General features: G+C 37.5%; 2 pseudogenes; one reads left to right on the forward strand and one right to left on the reverse strand.

Annotated features, from left to right (window-relative positions):
- Window positions 1-315: 315 nt before the first annotated feature.
- On the reverse strand, window positions 316-1626 carry LOC116632528 (annotated as a pseudogene).
- Window positions 1627-1929: 303 nt separating this feature from the next.
- Window positions 1930-2436, forward strand: LOC116632640 (annotated as a pseudogene).
- The last annotated feature ends 19620 nt before the right edge of the window (window positions 2437-22056 follow it).

The following is a 22056-nucleotide window of genomic DNA, read 5'->3' on the forward strand; positions in this document are numbered from 1 at the left end:
TTATTTATTTGACAGAGAGAGAGACAGAGAGAGAACACAAGCAGGGGGAATGGGGTAGGGAGAAGCATGCTCCCCACAGAGCAGGGAGTCTGATGTGGGGCTCGATCCCAGGACCCTGGGATCATGACCTGAGCCAAAGGCGGATGCCTAACGACTGAGCCAGCCAGGTGCCCCTATAGATTTTCTTTTCCATATCCATCAAGACAAATTTCTGTCTATAAATTTTTCTGATTTCATAATCTATAATTTTTTCTCCCATTTTTGCTTTTCACTACCTCTTTAATCAGGTCTTTATTCAAAATAAGCTGCCCAAAATTATTTGACCTTTATGGAATAAATTAAGTTTTTGCAGCATGCTTTTTTTCTGTGGTGGGTCTTTTCTGCTGGCATCTTTTCAGCGGCTGGGTTCTTGGCAGCTGCAACCTTTTTCCCCACCAAAGAGTTGTGCTTCTTAACACCAATAGCCTTCTTCCCTTTTTTCCCCTACTACTGGTTACTTGGCTAGAACCCCCTTCTCATCTGAATTGGCTTCTAGTGCTACTGCAGCTTTATCCACCTGGAGCTTGTGATTCTTGGCCTGGTGAAGAATGTTGTTCTAGTTTATGGTCTTTGAATATGAGTTTAGCTTCAACATCATTCTCAGGTTTTTCAGTAGATTCTTCTTTAGGACTCTATGATGAAACTTTTTGTGTTGTTCTAAGAGGATCTTCAGATCTCTGTGATTTTTGAGATTCTATTAAGGTCTGTATTGAAAATTGTGTGCATGGAAGATTGTATTTACTCTTGAGGGTAAGTCATCTATCTTAAAGCACTTTTATTCCAAATGTAGAAAACATTCCATGTGCCCACCAGGAGCAAGTTTCAAAATGTTGAGTTTGTTTACATGAAGCAGAGTAATTCCCAAGATGTTTCTGAAGACCTTGACAACTCTTGTCCTTTTTATTGATGATTCAGAGCCCCCCTGCTCTGTGTACAATGACCACTTCTCATTTTGCTTTTGCAGCTTTCGTTTGCTGAGAGGCATGGGACTTGATGATCTCATTCTACGCCCTAAGTTTCTTAAGAAGCAAAGTAGACTCCATAGTCATATCTTAGCTTTCAACTTCATTTTCAACCACCAAAGGAAGTTCAGGAACTTCCTCAATATCATGACCTTTAGATATGACCAGCACAGGTAAGGCTAAAGCAGCCAGAGCAGAGCAGAAGACATAATACATCTGTGTTATGTTCATTCTGTGTTGTGCCAGTGGTGTGAGGTTATGGCTGGTGCAAACAAAGGGTTTCACAACACTTATCTCCAAAAGCACCCTGGGCAGAACTGTGAGTCACACCATCTTGAATTCTGGGAATTTAAGCCACACTCTCTTCATACCCCAACACCCAGCCCTGGTTTGATGGCCTGCTAATTGGCAGCACAGTGCTGTCTTTGTTGCACAAGTTGAACAAAGTTCACAATATCTGGTTAAATGGAAGCCTTGAAAACAGCAGGCAGTTACATTTTTGCCAGATAACTCCCCTTTCTGGAGTAAACTGATATCAATGGTTGCTACACCATAGTGGGGAAAAGGGGGAAGACTACACTCCTCTCAACCCAATAATTCCCACAGGAAAAGCTGCCCCCCGCATCTTAATGGGCTAGATAGAACTTTCTTTTTTTAAGATTTTATTTAGTTATTTGAGAGAGAGCGAGCACGTGTGTAGCAGAGAGAGAGGGAGAAGCAGGCTCCCTGTTGAGCAGAGAGCCTGACATGGGGCTCTATCCCAGGACCTTAGGATCATGACCTGAGCCAAAGGCAGACACTTAAGCAACTGAGCCATCCAGGCGCCCCTGGCTAGAACTTCTTAAATATGTGTTAAAAACAAGTAATATCAGGATTCCTCATTTTATTTTTTATTTAAATTTAGCATTTTAGTATTTCATTATTGTATATGAAGAATACTGTAAGTTTTTATAAAAACATTTTATCAGGTATCTAATTTATCTATTGCTTCATAACAAGTTACTTTAAAAATTAGTTTCTCAATACTAGTGCCACCACCTTCTTCTGCCACTCCTGGTGCTGCTTGTGTGCTCCTTCGGTGCAGAGCTGGTACCTCTTTATGAAGCAGCAGTTGAGGACACTCTAGCACTTGCCATGGCCTATGAAAAGGCAAAGAAGGAGTCCAGACTGAGAATAGTGATCATAATTAATTTGATGGGGCAGGATGGTTCTGTGGTACAGTTTAAGATTAAGAGGCATACACTACTTAGTAAACTAATGAAAGCCTATTATGAATGACATGGTTTGTCAATGAGGCTGATCAGATTCTGATTTGATGGGCAGTCAATCAATGAAAGAGACACACCTGCACAGTTGGAAATGGAGGATGGAGATACAATTGATGTGTTCCTACAGCAGACAGGAGGTGTCTACTAAAAAGGGAACCTGCTACTTTACTCCAGAACCCCTTCCTCCAGACGAAGAAAACATTCTCAATTAGAAAACCACAATTTGGTTCCACCACATTCTGACTTACTGCAGTGTAGTTTTCTCTCTTCTTTCATTTTCCCCTTCCCCATTTCTTTATTGTACAAAAAGTAACTGTGTATGTGCACAAGCATATATTGCATTCTTTTAAAGTAAATGGCCAATGATATGTTTTGATCAACATCAGAAGGAGATGGGATGACCTAAAAATACTGGCTCTGTGAAAATACCCTCTTTCTCCATTGGTGGCATGCTCATTCAGCTCTTATCTTTATATTCCAGTAAGTTATTTTGCTCTCACTGTTTAACAACAAAAAAGAACAACATAAAAATCCTTGCCTACCTTATTCAACTGGAGAATTTTAATGTTTTTCATTTATCATTGTAAAACCAAGGACAATTTTATAACTTTTTTGTACATATCTATTACATGTAGGGCAATCTGTCTTTAAGGATAAATTATTCTAAAAGAAACGAATTCCAGATAGTTTTCACTTCAAGTCAAGCATCTTATTTAAATAAAATTCTTATTTAAAATGACAAAGAATCAACGTCTCAAAGCAACAATAAAGTATATTATCTCCTATTACTTATGGGTTATGAATCTTGGAGTACCTTAGGAGTATGATTCTGGTGTTGGGTCATCTCATGAAGATGTATTCAAAATGTCAGCCATGGGAATGGTCAAAATGTCAGTTAGGGCTCTAGTCACCTAGATTGGAGTTGGAGTATCAGCTTCCAAAATGGCCAACTCATATGGCTGGCAAGTTGGTTCTTGTTAGATGGCTACTTTAGATCCTTTCCACATGGACATCTCTATTAAGTTGCTTGGATGCCCTCACAACATAATGGCTGGCTTCCCTTAGAGTGAGCAATCCAAGAGACAGCAAGGCAGGAGTCAAAATCACATAATGTTATCTTATTGCAGACCAATACAATGTAAGAAGTAATTACATAAGTGCATGAATACCAGAAGGTAGGGATCAGGGGTGCCTGGGTGGCTCAGTCAGTTGAGCATCTGCCTTCGGCTCAGGTCATGATCCCGGGGTCCAGAGATCAAGCTCTATATCAGGCTCCCTGCTCAGCAGGAAGCCTGCTTCTCCCTCTCATTCTGCCTGCTGCTCCCCCTGCTTGTGCTGTCTCTCTCAAATAAACAAATAAATCTTAAAAAAAAAAAAAAAAAGGTAGGGATCATTGAGGACCATTTTAGGAGACTGCTATATCAAATTAGTATCTATCATCTATTAATAGTTTTGTCCTATTTTATCAAATTCTTTATCAGCATTTGAGGTGATCATGAGATTTTCTTTAATATGTAAATGCAATTAATTACTTTAGTTGATTAATAATCTATCTTATATTCTTAGATGTATCCCAAAATTGTATGATATAAAATACATATTTGAAACTACTTTTGGGTATTTGCTAGAACTAACTAGCAAAGGCATCTGGGCCAGTTATTTCTTTTATAGTTAAATATTACTATGTTTTTAATACTAAGAAATCTGTTCAGGTTTTCAATTTCTTTTTTCTTAAAATTTTAAGTTGTCCATTATATTCTCATAAAATTGATGATGTTTTTTCCCATTACTTTTCACTCTCTATACCATGCAATATATCTTTTATTTCATTCTAGATATTCTTTATGATTTTTTTCTCTTGATCAATCTTTCCAGAAGATAATCTGTTTTTCATTAGTTTCAAAAACACAACCTTTGACATGGTTGATCTTCTATTTCATTTTCCCTCCCAAATTTCCAGATCTATTTGACATTTGGTCTTCATAATTTACTTATAATTGTGGTCATATATGCTTTTCTATGCATGAAATAAGTATATATTCTTGTTGCCTGCAGTTTTCCATAATTTGTAATTCAGAGTTTCAAATTTATCTTTTATCTATTTAATTGACCATTTGCTGAAAGAGCTCTTCCACTATAATAGGGAATTATATCTCATTATATTTTATTTTTTTAAACATATTTGAAGCTATAGTAACATATTCTAATTAATGACCCTTACAGTTTTTGCAAAGTTAAAGTTTTCATTATTACATAAAAACCATTTAAGCCTAGATTCAATTCATAGGAAGGTGAAACGTGGTCTTTTCAGACATGAAAAGACAGAAAGTTTGCCTCTTAGCATCTCTTCTGAGGAAATTACTTGAGGTTCTTCATCAAAATAAAATAATCGAAGAGCAGGAAGTCCTGGGATCTAAAAATGTGGATCCACCCAAATAAACAAAGGGAAGTCCTAGAATGAGATCTCTATTAAAAAAAAAAAAAAACTTAAGAGAATGAACTCTGGGAGTTTGATACCTAGGGAAAAAGTATAGCACACAACCCACATCTATGAAGTTAAAGTTAGGCTATGATAAAGACATGTAATGCAAGAGGAGTGGAGCAACAGGGTTGCCTAAGGAGGGATGTGGGGAAACTGGATGAGAAGGAATTAGTCCAAATATGAAGTAAAACAAAAAAAGAGCATATTTTTAAGTAACTGATAAAATAAGTTCTCTATTGTACTAGAAGCCTACTGAAGAAAATATAATCCAGTATTCTACTTGGTCAACTAGAGCACAATTTTTATTTAGTCATTAAAAATGATTGGCATATGGATGAGGGGAGTTAGAAAAGTATTAATATTCTTACTGTAAAAAAAATAAGGAATCAAATATTACTGTTGAAGATACAGAGGTTTGTATACATTTTTACATTTAAAATAGGAGGATAGAATATCTAAAATGTAAATATGAAAAACTGAGAAGAAACTATAACTGTGAGCTCCATATTCATCTTTCATATTCTGATATCAATGACTATTTTCTACAGTTAATAAATCAATAAATAGTGATGTATTTTCTGGAATTATGGAAATACCCATTTACCTCTGGAAGGCTGATGAAATTAAGAGATTCCATGTGTTTGTAGTCAGTAGCAACATCTCACATTGAGGGTAAGAGCTCACTGTCCTGTAAATAAAAGGGTGGGTCACTTTGAAACTTTGTGGCATCTTTTATGTTGTCATTCTAAAGACAAACTTACCAAAAATGTCCCTCTTCAAAGTAAGATTTGAATGGACCCAACTAGATGCTGGTTGTGGAGGAATCTGCTAGGCCATGCTCTTCTGGAGGAGAGTGAGTTTCTTGGCAATTCTAAGCCAAAGTGCTTGCCAGCTATTGGGAGGAAAGTTACCAACACTAGAACCAAAACAATAAATGAAAAATTCCTCAAAGTTGGGGAACTGGACCAATGAGCAGACAAAAGACAAGTTGTAAGCTAAAGAGCATGTTCTGCAACGACTGCCTGAAGCCCAGAGGATTTTTGATGCCTTGCCTGTCCCCCGATGGGACAGTTGCTGCTTGTTATTAGTATTGGGCTGGCATGAAAGTATGGCAGCAACTGGGTTACTGGCTTTTGTAATCTGTAAGCCCATGGTTTGCTAGTGAGCAGAATGGTGATGGAGTCTGATAATTTTCAGCTCATGGTAGGGGGTGGGATTAATCCTTTATGATAATACAAACCCAACCATCTTGAGCTGAGTATACCTTTGAAGAAAATTCATCAGGTGAAGCAATTACAACATCTTGGTGATGTCCGAGAAGGAATTCACTGAAAAGCTAAGGAAACAGGCATTTATTTGGGCAATTAGAATTGCAGTTTGGGAGACACAGATTCAGGTAGAAAGTTGATTCATGTTCTAAGGAAGACAGAGATTGAGCAAAGTTATAAAGGCAAAACGTTCTAAGTGCAGTTCTCATTTAGGTCTTCTGTGCAAAACAAGAATTAAAACTAGGTTAACTGGGATTACTTCAGTTAATATGCAAATGGTGGAACAAAACTTGTTAAACTACACTGGCTTCTTTCAAAGTGAAGAATATGAATGATTCAGGTGTCATGGTGAGAAGAAAGTTAAGTTCAGGCTGAAGACTTAGGTCTGGCAAAAAGTAGATAATTCCCCCTTTCTTATGGCCTCCTGACCCTATTTTAAAAGAGACTCTCTTAGCTAGGCTTGATTGCTCAGTTTTGAAACCTCCGATACATTTCCCTTTTTTGATCAAGATCTTTCTTAACAAGAAAGCATCAATAATCAGTCCTTTGGTTTTGGTCACATTGCATTGTCATAGTGTTTAGCCCCTGCTCTGGCTATCATGTCCCTCAGAATGGAGACTCTCAATATTCTTATATATCTCTAAGCCGGTTGTGTGAGATTCCTAGGATCACATTTGAGAAAGAAGAAGGAGGCCTTTTAGGGAGAGGGACTTTAGGCTACGGTCAATTAAAGTTTAATTTTTTGTTGTCAAAGTGGAGGTTTGATTAATACTTTTTAAGTTCCAACCATTCTTTTGGCATTTTGAGTAGCAGAACTACTTGAGGAAATGCACATTACAAACAGCTTATGTAACAATTAAGATACAGGTTATGACCTGGGCTCTAATGGTTCTAGCAATGGATAAGACAGTTCTACTTACAGTTTGAGATTTCTCATATAACTTCTAGAGCACTGCCCCCACCCCCCCTACCCCCTGCCTATGTCTGCCCAGGAGAAAAGGATTTTGACAAGATAATTGCCTTTGACTCCAGAAAATACAGCTAGGAGGTCACAATATTAACTATGACTGTAAGAACCATCCTCATACTCTGAGGGAGCTTTGAATGTGTAATAGAATGCAGAAGGCCCTCTTTTCTGGGCTATGAGTACCTTGAGCTTGTTTTGTAACCAATTGCAGGACAGGAAAAAGGGCAGCATAAAAAGCAAGTAAGACCAAGTTCTCTCTAGTTGTCAAGGTATGTGTAGGCCCCAGGCTAATGATCATAGCCACAAACAAAAATATATCCTTTAGGGGCACCAGATTGGTTTTAGAAATTGAGGGATTGGTTAGTAGGTAGAAAAGTTGTAATATTACAAAGATGGTAAAGGTAGGATATAGTGTGTTAATCATTTAAAATGGTGATGATGGTAGAAGTATAACTACAGGCCTGGTCCTGAGTCTTGGGAAAGCAGTCTACTCAGATGTCATCTGCTTCTCTTCCTCATTAATTTGATTCAGAGGTATCCAGTGTCTGTAAAGGACCAGGTGTCAGGTGGAGCCTTCTCTAGCTGTGAGACGTGTACCCAAGGCTCAATACTTTTTTTTAGTTTTACAGCGTTGTTAGTGGTCTGGAGACTGGTAAAGTCCCTTCTAACAGGGCTTGAGGACTATCTTTCTCTGATGACATCTCTAGAATACCCAGTCACCAGGCTCCAGATTGTGACCAACAGGACCCTTTGAATTGGGATCCTGGAAGGCTTTTTTAACCTGTTGGTGATAGACTTAGCATAAGACATTAGAGACTTTCAGTAGCAGGTCATACTAGCATTAAGACAATAAGGGATCAGCAGAAGTTTATATTCTGATAGAATTCCAAGAAGTTTGCAAAGTTTCTGTTAAGGCTTGTATAATTTTCCCAGTGAAGTGGGTGCCTCAGTCATTGGAGGTTATGGAAGGTGTACCCCAAGGAGGAAACATCTTGATGGGGTTTTAGAATATAGGTGAGGTTCAGTGGGGTAGAGTCCAGAGCCAATGACTAAGAAAGAATTCTTGAAACGTCTTTGGTGTAAAATGGTGGTTTATTAAAGCACGGGGACAGGACCCATGGGCAGAAAGAGCTGCCCCACCGGGGTTGTGAGGCGTGGCTGATTATATACTATGGGATTGGGGGAAGTAAGGAAAAAGGGAGGTTTCCAAAGAACTTTCGTATGCTAAAGAGGACTCACAGGATACCAGAGGCCTCATCATTGTCAAGTTAAGGTTGTTTACCCCTCTAGTAAGGCATTAAGATAGTTGGGAACTTCCTGGAGGAACATTACACTCTGCCCACTTCAAGTATCTGTCCATGGGCTGCAGGTTATAAAGACATTTAATTGTATTTACATTCCCTTCTGGAAGCTATTGCTAAGGCTTTTGTAAGTAAACTGAGGGAGACTCCTGTCTCCTAGGATTGTGATCTCTATAAGTTAACTATTTGTTTTTCCTTTCCTTAGCTTTAGGGCAGCCAGGAGTGCCTGAGGAATGTCACATACATCCTATGGGGGGGAGGGGGTGTCAGCTTCTGCTTTGTCTTCAGCTTGCCTTCTGTTCCCTCATCAATTTTATAACAGTTTTTGTTCCATTGTGAGGCATCAGCCTTGCAACAGGGAAAAGTTACAACCCATCTGGAAAATATACAAATAAGAACATATTGGTAGCCCATACTAAGTGGTGGTTGAATGAAGTCCAGCTACGGGTGTTCAAAGGGTCTAAAAAGAGGTCTGAAGGCTCTGGGAGCAAAAACAGTTTTTCTGGGATTATAGAGCTAAGAGATTAGACATTCCTGGTGTTACAGAACCTGGACTGGATCACCCGACGGGAGAACCAAGAGGCACTCGGAAATCTTGGAGGATAGGAGGTTTATTTAACCCCGGTGGGCTCAGAGGAGAATGATCTCCAAAGGTCTGAGCCCCAAGCACAGACAGAGGGGGTAATTTATACACTTCTACTTCCCCATACTTGGCACTTTGGCGAATGCGGGAAGCCTTTTGGCATGCATGGGAAGCAGAGCAGGGAGAAGAACCCAGAAGAGCCCTGGGGCAGAGACTGGAACTTCCTTGCTGGCTCAGTCGGCCCTCTTAGAACACAGATTTTTCCCTATCACTGGTAGACTGTTTTTTTACAACTTTGTAGAAGTCTCTCTACCAATGTCTATATCCATAATTTGAATCCTTTTTAAATGCACTATGGTGGGTCAAGGAATGGAAAAACTGAGATGGGGTTAATTAGGAAGCCAGGAAGAACCAAGCAGCTATCTTGGGTTTCCCATAGCCCTGACTGTCATTTAATTTATTGTCATTGTTTATCCATCTTAATCTCTGATTTAGGAGTACACTATTGCCATGTTACAAGGACATCAGGATAGCAGAAGTCTGATAACGAGGGATCATATTTCGCAGAAGCAGAAAGGACTTTATGCATATGTGCCAATCTTATAAATACAATATAAAGAAGGCTCAGTGTTACTTCTTTGACAATGCTTCCCATGTAATTTACATATCAAATAAGCCTAATAGTTTAATAAATCCTTTGGAATATTCCAGAGCAGAAAGACTTCATTTAGATTTGGAGAAATTTGTCAAAAATATCTTTAAAAGATTTTATAGCACTTGTCTAAATAGGATCACAGATCATTATGAAACTTAATATGTAAAAGTTAAAGAAACTTTTATCATCTTATCAGAAGCAGACCAAAACTCCAAGAAAACTTTGTCCTTTTAATAGAAAACCAAATTCTAATTTTGTATCAGCTTATGACATTAAAACTCACTTTTAAATAACTTCTTTTAATTCTTAGCCAGCTTGATCACTAAAATTCCTTTTTAAAGATTACTTTTATGCAATCCTTCTACAACTTTTTTTTCCCCTGCATTCTGATTTTGTCCTGTTTTTTGTTGTTTGGTTTTTTGTTTTGTGTTTTTTCTTTAAACAACCAGCCTCACTTTAGGAAAACATTACTTTCAACAAAAACACATCTCAAAAAAAAAAAAAAAAAAAAAAACATACACACACGACATCTCCATTTCTCATACCTTCTCTTACTGAAAACACATCCTACTTTGCTGACATTTTGAGATTTCCTTTATTATTCCTAGTGGCTTTAATTACATATATTAGAATTCTTAACCCTTAGAAACAATCTGTAGTGGAAACTAAGGAATAAGCATTGTGAACTGGGCTAAAAACAAAGAGAATTCCACCAAATAAATTTGAAGATCTAATTGGCTTTATTAAATGGTTAATGATTTGTACAGCACCTCATTTAGCAAGTAGAGAGGCACTCCAAGTTGTATAAAATAGAAGGTTTTATAGGAAGGAGGGTAGGGCAAGGAGGTTATTAGCAAAAGGAAAAGACTGTTCCAGGCACAGTCATTCCCCTTTAGAGGAAAGGACAGGGGTCTTACCACGCAGATTATTTCCTCTTCCTTTGGGAGGGGGGTTGGTTGGAGAGTGCTCATGTGACTGATGACATCACTGGTGCAGACCAGAAAATTCCTAACTGACCAGGAAAGACTACATTTCTGGGGGAGGTTGAAACTGCGATTTGGATATTAGGCCCCAGTTTGGGAACTCTAAGTGACACAGTTTTCTTTTTTAACAACTCCCCCGTTTTGATCACACTCTCAGTTTAACTGAGAGATGTAATCAAATTTTAAGGCATTAGAACTACTTACAGATACCACTCTGCAGTTAATGTTTTGTTTGCTTTTTTACATTTTATTTTACATTTTTTACATTTTATTTCCAATATAGGTAACATACTGGATAGATTCAGGTGTTCAATATAGTGATTAAACGATTCTCTACATTACTCAGTGCTCATCATGGTAAGTGTATTCTTAATCTCCTTCTCTTTTTTCACCTGTCACTCCACCCACTTCTGGTGACAATCAGTTCTCTGTAGGTAAGAGTCTGTTTTGTTTTTGTTGTTTTTTTTTTTGGTTTGTCTCTTTTTTCTTTGTTTTGTTTTCTGTCTTAAATTCTACATATGAGTGAAATCATATGCTATTTGTCTTTCTCTGACTGGCTTATTTCACTTAGCATTATGCCTTCAAGATTTATCCATGCTGTTGCAAATGGAAAGATTTCATTTGTTTTATGGCTGAGTAATATTCCATTTTTTGTGTATGCTGTGTGTGTAAGTATACCATATACACACATTTTCTCTGTTGATCTGTCCAATGAAACTTGGGTTGCTTCCATAATTTGGCTATTGTAAACAATGCTGCTATAAACATAAGGGTGCATGTATCTTTCTGAATTAATGGGTTTTTGGGTTTTTTTGTTTTTTGCATCCTTTGGGTAAATAACAGGTAATGGAATTACTGGATCATATGGTAATTCTATTTTTAATTTTTTAAGGAACATCTATATTGTTTTTCAGTGCTTGCCCCAGTTTACAGTCCCATCAGCAGTATACGAGGGTCCTTTTTCTCCATATCTTCACCAACACTTGTTTTTGTTTTTGTTTTTTATTTTAGCCATTCTGATAGGTGTGAGGTGATGTTACATTGTGGTTTTGAATTGCATTTCTCTGATGATTAGTGATATTGAACACCTTTTCATGTGTGTGTGTCAATGATCTGTATGTCTTTGGAGAAATGTCTGTTCATGTTTTCAGACCATTTTTTAAATTGGATTATTTATTTTTGGAGTGTTGAGTTGTAGAAGTTCTTTGTATTTTTTGGATACTAACACTTTATTGGATAGATCATTTGCAAATATCTTCTCCCATTCAGTAGGTTGTCTTTTAGTTTTGTTGACTATTTTATTTGCTGTGCAGAAGCTTCTTATTTTGATATAATCCCAATAGTTTATTTTTGTTTTTATTCCCTTGTTTAAGGAGACATATCTAGAAAAATGTTGCCACAGCTGATGTCAGAGAAATTACTGCCTGTGCCCTCTTCTAGGATTTTTATGATTTCAGATCCTACTTCTAGATCTTTAATCCATTTTGAGTTTATTTTTGTGTATGGTATAAGAAAGTAGTCCAGTTTTATTCTTTTCCATGTAGCTGTCCAGTTTTCCCAATACCATTTGTTGAAGAGATGGCCTTTTTCCCATTGCATATTCTTGCCTCCTTTGTCAAAAATGGACCATATAATTGTGGTTTTATTTCTAGTCTCTCTAGTCTGCTCCATTGATTAATAGCTCTATTTTTGTGCCAGTACCATAGTGTTTTGATTAGTACAGCTTTGTAGTATATCTCAAAATCTGGGATTGTGATAATTCCAATTTCATTCTTCTTTTTCAAGATTGTTTTGATTATTCAGAGACTTTTGTGATTTCATATAAATTTTAGGATAATTTGTTCTAATTCTAGAAAAAATGCTGTTAGTATTGGGGCGGCTGGGAGGTTCAGTTGGTTAAGCACCTGCCTTCGCCTCAGGTCATGGTCCCAGGGTCCTGGGATCGAGTCCTGTGTCAGGCTCCCTCCTTCTCCCTTTGCCTCTTCCCTCTGCTTGTGCTTGCTCTCTCTCTCAAATAAATAAATGAAATCTTTAAAAATTTTTTTAAAAATGCTGTTAATATTTTGATAGGGTTTGCTTTAAATATATAGCTTGCTTTCAGTAGTATGCACATCTTAACAATATTCTCCCAATCCATGAGCATGAAATATCTTTCCATTCATTTGTGTTACCTTCAATTTCTTTCATCAGTATTTGATAGTTTTCAGAGTATAGGTCTTTTATCTCCATGGTTAAGTTTATTCCTAGGTATTTTATTCTTTTTGGTGCAATTGTAAAAGGGATTGGTTTCTTAATTTCTTTTTCTGCTGCTTCATTATTAGTGTATAGAAATGCAATGGATTTCTGTACATTTATTTTATATCCTGTGACCTTACTGAATTCATTGATCAGTTGTAGAAGTTTTTTGGTGGATTCTTTAGGGTTTTCAGTAAATAGTATCATGTCTTCTGCACATACTGAAAGTTTTACATCTTCCTTACCAATCTGAATGTCTTTTGTTTCTCTTCTCTGATTGCTGTGGCTAGGACTTCTAGTACTTGTTGATTAAAAGTGGTGAGAGTGAGCGTCCTTGTCTTGTTCCTGAACTTAGGGGAAAACTTCTTTCACCCTTGAGTATGATGTTCACTGTGGGTTTTTCATATGTGGCCTTTATTTAACGTTAATGTATATTCCCTCTAAACTAACGTTGTTGAGGATTTTTATCATGAATAGTTGTACTTTCTCACATGCTGCTTCTGCATCTACTGAAATGATCATATGGTTTTATCCTTTCTCTTACTGTTGAGATGTATGATATTGATTGATTTGCAAATGTTGAACCACCCTTGCATCCAGGAATAAATCCCTCTTGATTATGGTGAATGATTTTTAATGTATTGTTAAATTCGGTTTGCTAATATTTTGTTGAGGATTTTTGCATCTATCCTCATCAGAGATATTGGCCTGTAGTTTGTTGTTGTTGTTGTTGTTTTTGTAGTTCCTGTGGTTTTGGTATCAGGGTAATGCTTGTCTTAACAGAATGAATTTAGAAGCTTTCCCAACTATTCTGTGTTTCAGAATAGTTTGACTTTTCTTTAAATGTTTGGTTGAATTCACATGTGAATCTGTCTGGTCCTTGATCTTTGTTGGGAATGTTTTGGTTACTGATTCAACTTCATTGCTGGTAATTCACGTGTGAAACTGGTCCTTGACCTTTGTTGGGAATGTTTTGATTACTGATTCAATTTCATTGCTGGTAATCAGTGTGTTCAAATTTTCTATTTATTCCTGATTAAGTTTTGAGAGGTTATGTTTCTATGAATTTATCTATTTCTTCTAGGTTGTCCAATTTGTTGGCATATGATTTTTCATAATATTCTCTTATAACCTGGGGCGCCTGGGTGGCTCAGTTGTTAAACGTCTGCCTTCAGCTCAGGTCATGATCCCAGGGTTCTGGGATCGAGGCTCACATCGGGCTCCCTGCTCTGCGGGAATCCTGCTTCTCCCTCTCCCACTCCCCCTGCTTGTGTTCCCTCTCTCCCTGTGTCTCTCTCTGTCAAATAAATAAAATCTTTAAAAAAAAAAAAAACACCTTTATAAAAAAAATATTCTCTTATAACCATTTGTATTTCTGTGGTGTCGATAGTTCTTTCTCCTTTTTCATTTCTGATTTTGAGAACTTTCTCTCTTTTTCTCGTTCTCTTTCTGTTTTTGTTTTTTGATAAGTCTAGCTAAAGGTTTATCAATTTAGTTGATCTTTTCAAAAATCAGCTCTAGGTTTCATTGATTTTTTGTTTGCTTGTTTCTATTTTGTTTATTCCTGCTGTAATCTTTATTATTTCCTTCCTCCTACTGGTTTGGGGTTTTGTTTGTTCCTTTCTAGCTCCTTTAGGTGGAAGGTTGGGTTGCTTATTTGAAATTTTTATTCTTTAGGTAGGCCTGTATTGCTATACATTTCCCTCTAAGACCAGCTTTTGCTGCATCCCAAAGATTTTGGACCACTGTGTTTTCATTTTCATTTGTCACCATGTATTTTTTTATTTCTTCTTTGATTTCTTGGTTGATCCATTTATTGTTTAGTAGCAAGTTATTTAACATCCATGTATTTTTGTTATTTCTAGATTTTTTTCTTGTTGTCAATTTCTAGTTTCATAGTGTTGTGGTTAGAAAAGATGCATGGTATGACTGCAACCTGCTGAATTTGTTTAGACTTGTTTTGTGCCCTAACATATGGTCTGTTTTGGAGATGTTCCCAGTACACCTGAAAAAAATGTGTATTCTGTTTTAGGATGGAATGTTCTGAATTTATCTGTTAGATCCATCTGGTCCAATGTGTCATTCAAAGCCACTGTTTTCTTGTTGATTTTCTGTTTGGATGCTCTAGCCATTGATTGTACTGGGATGTTAAAGTCTCCTACTATTATTGTATTTACTGTTGATTACTTCCTTTATGTTTGTTAATAGCTGTTTTATATATTTCGGTGCTCCTATGTTGGGTGTATAATTATTTACAATTGTTAAATATTCATGTTGGATTTTTCCCTTTATGATTATATAATGTCCTTCTTTGTTTTTGATTACATTCTTTGTTTTAAAGTCCATTTTGTCTGATGCAAGTATTGCAACCCAGCTTTCTTTTCACTTCCATTTGAATGAAAAATGCTTTTCCATCCCTTCATTATTTATTTATTTATTTATTTATTTATTTATTTATTTATTGGATGTAGTGTTCCATGATTCATTGTTTGCGTATAACACCCAGTGCTCCATGCAATACGTGCTAACCTATCCCCCACCCCCTCCCCTCTAGAACCCTCAGTTTGTTTCTCAGAGTCCATAGTCTCTCATGGTTCGTCTCCCCCTCCAATATCCCCGCCTTCATTTTTCCCTTCATTTTTTATCTCCATGTGTCTTTAGGTCTAAAATTAGTCCCTTGTAGGCAGTATATTGATGAGTCTTGCTTTTTTATCCGTTCCGTCACACTATGTCTTTTGGAGCATTTAGTCCATTTACATTCAAAGTAATTTTTTTTTCAAAGTAATTATTGATAGGTATGTACTTATTGCCATTTTGTTACTTGTTTTATGGTTTTTGTCATTCTTCTCTGTTCCTTTCTTCCCTTTCTCTCTTCTCTCACTGTAAGTTGGCTTGGATTCCTTTCTCTTTATTTTTTGCAAATCTATTACATATTTTTGATTTTTGGTTACCCTTAGATTTGTATATAACACCTTCTGCATATAGCAATCTATGTTGACTGTCACTTAAATTTGTACCCATTCTTACTCCTCACCACCCTTCTTCATGTTTCAGGTTTATAATTTACATCCTTTTATTTTGTTAACCCCTTGACTGATTTTAATAGATATACTTAATTTTATTGCTTTTGTGATTCCTAATTTTCTTCTACTTATGTTCTTTCCTTTCTGCTCAGAATCCCCTTTAATATTTCTTATAGTGCTGATTTAGTGTTCATAAACTTCTTTAACTTTTGTTTGTCTGGGAAGCTCCTTATCTTCTATTCTGAATGATAGTCCCTCTGTATAGAGTATTTTTGGCTGCAGGTTTTTTTCATTCAACAATTTGAGTATATCATGCTACTTTCTTCTGGCCTAAAAAGTTTCTGCTGAAAAATCAGCTGATAGCCTTACGGGGTTCTCCTTGCATGTAATTGTATTTTTTTCTCTTGCTGTTTTAAAATTCTTTATCACTACTTTTTGTCTTTTAAATTACTATGTGGCTTGGTGTGGACTTTCCTGGTTTCATTTTGTTTGAGGTTCTCTGTGTATCCTCAATCTGGCTTTCTGTTTCCTTCCCCAGATTTGGGAAGTTTTCAGCTATGATTTCTTCAAATAAATTATCGGCTTCCTTTTCTCTCTCTGCTCCTTCTAGCATCCATATAATGCAAATGCTAGTATGCTTGATGTTTTCTCTGAGTTCCCTAAGTCTATTTTCATTTATTATTATTAATTTTCTCTTTCCTGATCAGCTTGATTGCCTTGCATTACTCTGTCCTCCAAGTCACTGATCTGCTCTTCTGCTTTCTCTAATCTACCATGTATTCCATCTAGTATATTTTTAAATTTCAGTTATTGAGATTTTATCTCTGATTAGTACTTTGTTTTCTCCCTTTATTAAGGGTCTCACTGAGGTCCTCCACTCTGTTCTCAAGGCCAGCGATTATCTTTACGACCATTACTTTAAATTCTTTCTCAGGCATATTACTTCTCTGTTTTCCTTAGCTCTCTTGCTATGATTTTTTCCTGTTCTTTCATATGGGACATATTCTTTGGTCTCCTCATTTTGTCTAACACTGTGTCTGTTTCTGTGTGTTAGGAAAGTCAGCTACATCTCCTGCTCTTGAAAGTAGTGGCCTGTAGAGGAAGAGGTCTTATCATGCCCTGCAGTGTAATATCCCCTGTTCACCAGAACCTGGCCCTGCAGTGACAACTATGTGTGTTGTGCATGCCCTACTATTGTGACTGAACCACTTTTGCCTTCAGTCCAATCATTTGCAATGGCTCTTGTTGCCCGTCGTGGGTAGGATTTTGTCCCTATGTTGTTAGTAGACCCGGGTGGGGCCACTTTGGTTGAGTCAGATGAGTCATTTGCCAGAGATGTAGTGGTACCAAAGTGCAGGCACTGCTCTTTGTTGTCCCCTGAGAATCTTTCATTGGTGGGCAGGGTCTGTAGTTAAACCGGGGTATGTCCCCAGCCTGCTACTAGGGCTGCAGTCAGACCGGTGTGCATGGTTATCTTCCCCTCTCTCCAGGTCAGGAGTCACTTTGGATTGGTGCTATACCCTACTGGGGCTCCTTACACACTGCCTGGCTTGTAGCATCACTTTAGATGGACTTCAGAGTGTGTAGTGGAGGGGGCAGATCTGCAGAAAAATGTAGAGGTGAAGTGAGGTGTTAGCAAGGTTTGCACAGGTCTGCTATGGGGAGGGGACCTGAACCTGCTTTAGAAAACTCCTGCCACAGGGCTGGAGGGAATGAATCCACAGGAATGTAGGGGGCAAGACACACAGTGCCAGCAGGTTCCTCAGTGTCTGCTTCAGGATGGACCTATAGCTACCCAAAACTGCAGAGGCCAACTGGGTTGGAATGGGCAGATCTGCAGAAGCGTGTGGGGGTGAGGCATGCTGTTAGCAAGCTAGGCGGAAAGTATTCCTGCTATACTGTTTCCTACAGGTGTCCATGGGGCTATGCTTGGGAGCTGGGAAGGGAAATGGCAACCACCAACACTTCTTTTGAAGAAGTCTCCCAAAGATCCCTGCCCCCCCCCACCCCAGCACATACTCTGAGATTAGTAAATAAATCTCCCTCCCTTATACCTCAGGCATTTTTCAAATTGCTGCTTCTATATTCTATTTTTGTGGGTGTGTTTGTTGTGCTGTTTATTCAAGTGTGGAGACTCAGTTTCCTATTGCCCTGTAGGTTCTACCAGAGCTGAGCCCAGTGATTTTTACAATTCCAGGTGTTAAGTCCCACCGATCATAGGAACTCATGAAATTAGGTACCTCTGGTTTTCAAAGCCAAATATTATGGGAATTCATCTTCCCTGTGTGGGTTCCCTCTGCCTGGGGTGCCTGGTGACGTTCTGTTTATCTCTACTCTCTATGTCTATAGTATCCCTCCCTCCTAGGGACAGTCCTGAGGGTCCATTTAGCTCCTCACCAGTCTCTGACCTTCCTATGCTCTTCAATGTGGCCTTTTCTCTATATTTAGCTTTGGAGACTCTGTTCTGCCAGTCTTCAGGACATTTTCTGTGTTTTTTTACATTGATGTGGGTGTTTTCTAGGTATATCTGTGAAATCGTTTAGGATCCTCCTACTCCCTCATCTTCCCCGAAAGTACAATTCACAGTTTTTGTAGCTCCTTTGGTATCTATATGTCCTGATTTTTTTTTTTTTTCTTGCCTCTGTGATAGTCATAAGTCATGGCTTCTCATTCACATTGTTTGAGTTGGTTATTTACCTCATTCCTTAGAAGTCTCAGTCTTAGGAAGATCATTTGGTGGTCAGCTTGGTGGCTAATGGCAGCAAACAGGCATTTAAAACTTTTGAGAGACTGTAGTGCACCCAGGGAGACGATTATGATTACTATAAGCAGAATAATTCACAATATATTTGGAGTGTACTTTGGAATCCTGGTCTCCAAGACCTAAACCAATCAAAATCAAATAAGTCAAAGGCCTCATGGAAGGAGTTACTTTTTTTCTTTTTCTTTTTTTTTTTTAAAGATTTTATTTATTTATTTGACAGAGAGAGATATAGCGAGAGAGGGAACACAAGCAGGGGGAGTGGGAGAGGGAGAAGCAGGCTTCCCACCGAGCAGGGAGCCCCATGTGGGGCTCGATCCCAGGACTCTGGGATCATGACCTGAGCCGAAGGCAGACGCTTAACGACTGAGCCACCCAGGCGCCCCTTTTCTTTTTCTTTTAAGCCAAGGGACTTATTCCTATGTAATTGAGTTTTAACTTCCCCAGAAGGGTTAATCCAGGCATAGCAGGTAGAGTCAGACACAGCCCAGACACCTCCTTGCTCAGCTCAAGAATAATCAAGAGCTATTCTAGGGCACCTGGGTGGCTCAGTCATTAAGCGTCTGCCTTCAGCTCAGGTCATGATCCTAGGGTCCTGGGATCGAGTCCCGCATTGGGCTCCCTGCTCGGCGGGGAGTCTGCTTCTCCCTCTCCCACTCCCCCTGCTTGTGTTCCCTCTCCTGCTGTGTCTCTCTCTGTCAAATAAATAAAATCTAAAAAAAAAAAAAAAGGGCTATTCTATTATTAAGGACAACTTAGGACAGAGAGACTAAGGATATTTTTAGGCTGCTATTGCTTTTAGATGATTTTGTAATTATTTTAAGAATTAAGGAGAAGTTTGTGATCATAACCTCATTTACGTTTATCCCTAACCAGGGAAATGGGGATCTGCCAAAAGAGGCTTCCTTTTTAACTCAACAATAAGAACTTAGGGGAGTGGCCAATGAGATGTCTTATTTTTTTTCTTGTGAAAAGTTAGACACACAGATTTTTTTCTATTCTGAAATAAAAGAGGTTACTTTACCTTAGCAGTGGCCTGGGAGATACTAACGAGGTCGCCATTCTTTTATGCCAATGCCAGAGTAAAGAAAAGAAAGAGAAAAGATTTTATATGTTGTTGAAGTATGAAGTCTTGATCTGGTGTCTTGGGTGGAAGGAGTCCACATCTTGATGTTAGTTAATTCTCCTCCTTGTCAATTTGATGTAGAGGTCTCTAGCATCTTTTAGTTTTGCAGCAGTGTCACTGGTCAGAAGCACATGGTAAGGTTGCTTTTAATGGTACATGGACTCTTTCTCTGATGTTTTACAATACCAAGTTACCAGGCTGTAGACTGAGATGGACAAGCTTTTTTGAATTAGAATTTAGAAAGGCTTTTTTAACCAGTTGATGACAGGCCTGAGAATAAAACATTAGAGACTTAACAGTAGCAGGTCATACTAGCATAAGACAATAGTGGATCAGTAGAAGGTTGTACACTGATAGAATTTCAAGAATTTTGTTAGGTTTTTATTAAGGCATCTTTGATTTGTCCAGTGAAGTGCGTGCCTTGATCACCGGACATAATGGAAAGTACACCCCAATTGGGAAACTTTTTTTTTTTTTTTTAAACAATTGTGTTCTATTTTGTTTTACTGCAAGGGCATCAGCTTTATAGGAAAGAAAGGCTGTAACCCATCCAGAATTCATACATACAGTAAGAAGAACATACTGATAACTCATACTAAATAGCAGAGTAGTAAGGGCCAGTTTCAGGTTTAAAAATTTCATAGAAGTCTCTACACCAGTGTCTATTCATAATTTGAGTCATTCTAGATGTACTATTGTGGGTGAAGGAATGTAAAAACTGAAAAGTGGGGTCTGTCAGGGAGCCAGGAAGAACCAAGTGGCTGTCTTAGGCTTCTCCTAGCCCTGACTGTTTATTGAATTTACAGCCATTATTTGTATATGTTAGTTTTCAGAAGCAGACTATTGCAATGTCACAAGAACATTAGAATGGCAAAAATCTGATAAGGGGCCATTTTTGCAGAAACAGAATGGACTTTATCTACATATGCCACAATCTTACAAACATAATCTAAAGAACGCTTAGTATTATTTATTTGTCAATATTTTCTATGTATTTTGCATATTAAATATACTTAATTAACAAATCTTTTAGAATATTCCAAGAATATATATGTTTTCATTTATTTCAATCTTAGTTTTGACTACTCATAAAATTCTTTTCTAAAGATTCTTTTTTCACAGATTTTCTATAACTTTCTTTTTCATTTATATTTTATCTTAAATTTTCCTTCACTATACCCACCTAGTCTCATTTTAGGACAAAATTACTTACTTTTCCTTCTACAAAAATGTAATCCCATTTCTCATATCTTCTTTAGCAAAAGCACATTTCTTTTGCATACAGAGTTGTCTCCCTTGGTATTTCCAGTAGTTTTAATTATACTTATTATAACTCTTAATGCTTAGAAACCTTAATTTCTAGTAAAAATTAAGTAGTAGGCAGTTGTGAACAGTCTGTCATATAAGAATTTTTTTAAATTTGCAAATTTATGAATCTAATTTAGAAATGTATGTATGAATTTAGAAATGTGATCATAAAGCATAAAACATTGTTTACTAACAGACCCAAATTTATCTTTAGTTTCTCTGATAAGACACAAGTACATAAACCTATGTTTAATTATCAGTATTTTAGTATTTTATCTTATTTGGAAAAGACAGATATCCAATGAATTCAACCTAATTTATCATTTAACCTAGCAAAACTGCAAAATTTTAGGTTACCAAATATTTTGGAACTATTTAAAAGTTTACCTACAATCCTTTTAATTTATTCAATGTATTTGTTCTTAACAATTACCCATGAAAACTTCATGAGACAATTAAAATCAACCATTATTTTGTCACTTTTGCTGAAATCGCTACAGATAAAATGAATTTAATAAATTTAAGTAGAATAAAAATTGGTTATTTGTATTCTATTTGATATTGACAACTCCAAATGACATATCTATTTTAATTAAACTAATGGAGGATAGTCAGAAGAGAGGCAGGCAGAGCAAGCCTCCCCCCACCCCCCACGTCCCTAAGACAAAACTACCCTTAAAAGGAAAAAGACCCTCTACATCACCCTGGAAGAGCCCTCCACCAACATTTCTCATTTGAACAACTGCCTGATAGATAGATGAGCGCATGGACAAAAACCTGATTGGGTGACAGGTACATGGATGGTTAATCAGATTAAAACAGCCCACAAACATTCTCATAAATACCCCTAGACTTAGAAACTCGGGGAGGGGGGCACACTCTCAGGTACCCTCCCTCTTTGGGAGGCTTGTACTATCACTCAATAAACTTCCGCTTTGCTGCGCACCACTTTGTCTGATCTACCTCTTCATTCTTCAAACCTGTGTGACCAAGTGATGTGGGAAACAAAGGCAGAAGGAAATGTAGATAAAATTACATGTCCATATAACCTGAAGTCCATTGACAAATACTTGAGGCAGGCAGAGTATAATGTTC

Source organism: Phoca vitulina, unplaced genomic scaffold (assembly GCF_004348235.1).
Source record: "Phoca vitulina isolate PV1807 unplaced genomic scaffold, GSC_HSeal_1.0 scaffold1, whole genome shotgun sequence".
NCBI lineage: Eukaryota > Metazoa > Chordata > Mammalia > Carnivora > Phocidae > Phoca > Phoca vitulina.